Source organism: Pundamilia nyererei, unplaced genomic scaffold, assembly GCF_000239375.1.
Source record: "Pundamilia nyererei isolate P.nyererei 1_Seehausen unplaced genomic scaffold, PunNye1.0 scaffold00130, whole genome shotgun sequence".
Taxonomy (NCBI): Eukaryota; Metazoa; Chordata; class Actinopteri; order Cichliformes; family Cichlidae; genus Pundamilia; species Pundamilia nyererei.
In genome coordinates, this window is record NW_005187531.1 from 757,291 (window position 1) to 763,235 (window position 5,945).

The following is a 5,945-nucleotide window of genomic DNA, read 5'->3' on the forward strand; positions in this document are numbered from 1 at the left end:
AGTGGTGACACTGGAGCCTGGGCTACGGGTAGCGGGGACACTGGAGTCTGGGCTACGGGTAGCGGGGACACTGGAGCCTGGGCTGAGGGCGAGTGAGCAGCTGACACTGGAGACTGAGCTGAGGACGAGTGAGCAGCTGACACTGGAGACTGAGCTGAGGGCGAGTGAGCAGCTGACACAGGAAACTGAGCTGAGAGCGAGTGTACAGCTAGCTAGGCCGAAGGCTGCTGGGCAGCTAGCTGGGCCGAAGGCTGCTGGGCAGGGGATAAGCAGTTCTTATTGCTATCTGCTATCTTTTGACTGTGTCAAGGAGCGTCTGCGGCGTGAGCGCCGCTTTCTTTCTGGAGGCTGGACCGACGGGCCGGACAGAACGTCCTCCGGTGGGTCGGGTAGCGAAGCAATTGTAGCTTGGAGAAGGTGTGGAGTGTTCCGGAGAAAGGCCTGCATGGTCGGGGGAAGTGATCCAAACAGCCACGGAAGGTCAGAAAAGAGCCGTTGTAGCCGGCCTTCAACTGTGCGGCGAGGCTCTTCCGGAGGGTGTTCCAGCCACAGCCCAAGTAGAATCTCCACATTGTAGATGATGTCATCTTGGAGCTCATCGGACGGATTGAATGCCGCAGGGTCCATGCTGGCTGGTTCGTACTGTCACGGGTTACTGGGGCAAGCGTGTGTGGATTATTTAGACAGACAGAGGGAACACAGAGAAGTGGGAGCAGGCAGGCACAAAACAAACCCTAACGAATGGCAAACTGAACCCAAAGACATAACAGAATAAACAAGAACACAGAATAATATAAAGAAACACAGAACACTGAGTCATCAGACTCAGGACCATGACAGAGGTTTTTGCTTTATCCTTATTATTGTACTCAAGTACTGTATAATAAAACACTGTTTTTTGTTTAAAGGTACTGTAATAAGTGTACCTGTGAAACATTGCTGGCAGAGATGTGCCTTACACTCTGCCCTAATATATCAGCTGCAGGCTAAAAATGGACAGTGACAGTCACAAGTCTGTCATTGTACCTCATGTCTGACAACTAATACAGAACATTGCTAAACTCTTGACCCACCCCTTGTTTCTTCATAATTTCCAAGGAGGAGCAATTTATAGATATATGGGCAAGCATTCATTCAAATACAGTAAATAAGGTAAAACAGTAATGATAATGAGCTTTAAAATCAATATTTGGTATGACTACTTTTATTCTTCAACACATCCTGAACTCTTGCATGCATGCTTTCTTGTCATTTCTTAAAGTAGTCTTTAGGAAGGACATTCAAAGCTCTTGTTTGGATGTTGGTTCCCTTTTGTTTGTTTTCAGTCAGGATGATGCCATCATGCTTCAATAATGTTGCATTTCAGCCACCTGATAGGCCGATCCCTGACATACATTGGCAGTGTATTTAGGATCACTGTCATGCTGAAACAAAAGAAACACTTTGCAGATGGTATTGTAGAGTGGATCAAAACCTGATGGCTCTACTCTGCAACACCACTGGCTGAAAGGCAGCACCAAACCATGACAGAGCCTTCACTGTTGTATTTCTCTCCTGATCTCCTCCATAGCCCTGTTGCCACTGATTTTTAGTCCTGTTTTTATGTAATTTTGTAATTTTCCTTCCCTAAGAATAGCTTCTGATGGTCACCCCTCTGCTGAAACCACTAGAAGATGTATCAACTGAAGAGTCAGATACATCTCTCGGGTACTGTGTCAAGTTTTTGCTGGAATTTTCCTTTTTCTTAAGGACATGACTTTCAGTTAGGTCAGGCTTAATAAACAAAAAGACATTGCTTTGAAATCTTCATGTACAAAGACTGGACTGAAAATAAGTGAGAAAGCAGACAGTGACCAAAGAAAACCTTTGAAAGAAAACCTTTGAAAGACCTCCAGAATGCTTGCAGAGCCTAATGTTTAATATCACTTTTTTTTTAAAAGTTACTAGAAAGCCTGCCTCCTTGGAAGCAAAATGTTTATTTAAATAATAGGTGTCTCAATACTTTTGCACAGTAATGTATATGTGTTTGCTTTCCTGTACCCTATTATTCTAATCCTCCCGGTTGCTGCAGCTCCGCTAATTCCTGTGCCACAGCAGAGTCCTTACTTTCCCCTGCGCTGCGAACCGAATAACCTCTGTATTTCCCAATTTCTTTTTCTCCCCGCTGGCAGTGTGAAACGTTAAGACTCGATTCATGTTTTAAAAGCTACTCTATCGTGCATAAGAGTACAAAGTTGCATATACTGCCTTACAAAGCCACGCAGCTGGAGCTGTGTGAGTGGTGAAACTGAGATAACTAGCTCGAATTTTAGACCCATCCTAAACTAGCCAGCCCAGACACTGCACCATTGTGTTAGTTTCTCTTTTTAACACAACAGGTTATTAGATATAAAAAAGTGTAGTGACCATGAAGTCACCATCTTTGGATCTGACTGAGAAGTTGAAGCACTCTCCGAGGGTGGGTAGTGACTTGTCAAAGATATAGCACTGCTTTGGAGTAAATCACGATTTATCGCCCTTGGATGCAAATGTGGACCCAATTGAGCTTTGTGTTGCATGCAATAAGAATTAAAACTGAAACTTGAGCTCATCGTCATCAAGAAATGGTTTAGTTTGATCTCAGTATGCGAGGTAAAGGCTATTTTCCAATAGACTTCTATAGAACCCCACTTTTTTACTGGACCAGGGGACTCAGTGTAAGGCATTATAAGGCGCTTCTGTGCAGGCTTAACCTTTCTGATGAAAGAGCTTTGTCCTTTTCCTCAGTCTGTGGTGGTTAGTCTGTGAACATAAAAACTTGAAGACAGTATCTTCCTGTTTCTGCTGGAACAAGGAAGAAAAACAGTAGGAATAAATGAATGCAGTCACTGTGGTCATTGTTATTCTTCTTTGGTGTCGAAATCTTAGCTGGATGAAACCTGTAAGGTAAAAACATGTTTGATGGCTAAATTGTGGCATGACCTTTGAAACAATTCTCGGTTTATCTGTGTCTTTCATTGCCTGTCTGTCACTGTATAAAACACACATCCCACAGCAGGGCAGCGGAGGCGAGCTGGGAGTCAGCGGGTTCACAGGGCTGACGGAGGTCCATCTCGGGTGGAAAGTTTTTTTGGTGAGGGAGACAAGCGCCCGACCCTCCCCTCCAGGGCCCCTAAGGCTAATGTGATCCCCCCATTTGTGCGCCTGTCATAAAGAATGCACCCGCTAAACCACTTTCCCACCACTAAGAGGATTACCAAGGTAATGCTCCAGAATCAAGAGATGCTCCGGTACAAGCGGGCAATGTGAAGATGAATTTAATAACCCATGTACAGTGCTGGATTGAGTTCATCTCTGTGAATGAAACTGGGGCCTTTCTTTGATGTTCAGTGTGGCTACCAGCTAGGCAGCCTAGGCAAGGAGGGAATTGGTGCTGATTTTGGACTTTAAACTAATTTTTGATGTCTTTTTCTAATGATTCAATTACAAAATTAGCTGATTGTGATTTCTTGTCACGGTGTATTCATTGTTGCCCTGAAAAAAAGTGCAGAAAGTAAACAGCAGTGCAGCAACAACAGCATCACCACTCAGTAGATTCCCACCAATCACTACTGCTATCTTAGGCCATTTGAACATTTTAAATGTTTGTTTAGTTGAGGTTTTTATTTTAGCTCAAGCCAGTTTAAGCAGTGTATTAGTTCCTTGTCCTCATTAATCATCTATCATACCGAGAACATTTCCAGGTATCCATCTGAGTAATCACATACTTTGACATTTAAAGGAGCCAAGTTTTATTTCCTACCTAAGGTGGTTTCCAGAGCCAAATGGTGGTGAGAATTTGCTAAAGACAGTGGGCAAGATTTTGCTGTTTCTTTGGATTTGGCAGGAACTTTATTGATAAAATCATATCAGTTTTTAGTGTCTTGTGCAGGAGTCAAACATTTGGCATATTAAAAACCCCTCACCACATTTTTAAGCAGATACGATGTGTAACGCACAACCCTAAATGCCTTGTGACACTCTGCGATATTTAAGCCAACAGTGGGATTGGACTGGCTTGGTTTGGCTTGGGAACCTGTCAGTAAAATTAAACTTGAATGCAGCATTAAAAGCAAATGTCCAAGAGCTCAGTACAAACTGTGAAGAGGCTCCCGCGATGGTTGTTGGACTTTATAGGTTTTCCCACTGTGTTAGGAGGTCGTGTTTAGCTAAGGAATGTTTACGTAGGGACCCTGATCCCGTCAGAGACCTCACATCCGATCAGGATCAACTATGCCTCTGTTCAAGTGCGTGTATTTGTGCGTGTGTGTGTAGGCGACATGACAAGGTTTCCAAAAGATAACTCACTTCCTCTTCGGTGATTTGTTTGTCTTTCAGTCTGATGGCCAATGGCCTGTTTTGTGTCATCAACGTCTAAAGGCATCTAACATCGACCAAAAAAAGATGCACACACACACACGCGCGCGCATGTGTAAAAGCACTTATAGAAAAAGCAATCTAGGATGAAAGGAGGAGTTTACTTTATTAAAAATCTCTACTGAAAAAGGCCAAAATTCTACAGATTGTTGGGGCTCCATGGGAACATTAAATTCTTTCCAGGTTGACTCCTGCAGTGTCTCCATCCCAGCTTATGCTGCACCCTTCTCTCTTGGTGGAAATAACCTGGTATCTCCTCGCTTTTTTGAAACCCGCCATTCCCTGCATTAACTTTTGTTTGCACCAAGAACCCGAGGATGAAAAACCCAGTGACCTTTATTTTCTTAATAAAACTTGACCGATCGTCAGATCTCCTTCTTGGAAAAGATAACAAATAAGAAAAAAGGCTGCCCGTCTATATTGTAATAAAGATCCTCCTTGGAGGTTAACCGTTCCAAGAACACTCGCAGTAGGGATGGGGTGAGTAAGGTTGAAGAACAAGAAAATCCCAGTTTAATGTGAGGGAAAATAAAAAGTTAATAAGTATTGTCTTGAGGGATGGAGGAGCAGGTGGGGAGCAATAGTGTTAGTGATCCGGGCTGGTCTCAGGAAGGGGGCTTAGTGGGAGACTGGTGAGACTACATGTAATGTACTGAGAGCTGTTCACTTGGCAGTGTGCAATGGACTTGCATAAGAAAATGGAAAGCTGCCTGAGAGGTGATTAGCTCAGGGGTGATCAGGTGCAGTGACTCCAGTGAAACGCAGGTATATGTAAAGTTCTGCTAAACCAAGAATAGGTCATAAAGGTTAAATATTCTAGCTTTAACTATAACACATTCATGTTGAGAAGGTCACCAGCCCGCCTCTCTTTAACTTCAATCGTGGGATGAAACTGGAGCACACCTGCTCTCAGCTTACCTTTGTGGCACATGTGCAAATAGGGTACTTACTGGGTGGGAACTGTGCTTGTGGCCTGTCATTATGTGAAATGAACAATGCTTTAATGTTTTTGAACTTTACTCTGACAAAAGAAAAGGCAACGCATTTTAGTACAGTTAGAACTTGTGGCTGACTTTAAGAAAACAAATCGTACTATTAGAGTAGGAAAGCAGAAATACTACACCTAGGCTACAACCAGGAACTACTGAACCAGTCAAACCAGCTGGATGCGAAAACAAAAAGATTTTTCCTGTTGTACCAGGTTCTCTTTTAGAACCTGCTGATGGTAAATGTTTGGCGCACACAAATGTTTACAGAGACGAGCCAAGCGAATACTTCAATTCATTGTTCAACCATTTTTAAGGTGTCTTTTTTTTTTTTAAATCCTGATTTCTGAACTGAATTGGAATCTGTTGGTACTTACTAACGGCAGTCCTAGCATTTAAACAAACTATACCGACAAAAAGCACTACTGGATTCATCATTTCTCTGTTTAATAGTTTGGGAAAGTTGCACATTCAATTCAATTCAATTTTATTTATATAGCGCCAAATCACAACATAAGTCGCCTCAAGGCGCTTCATAGATACAGAGAAAAAAACCCAACAATC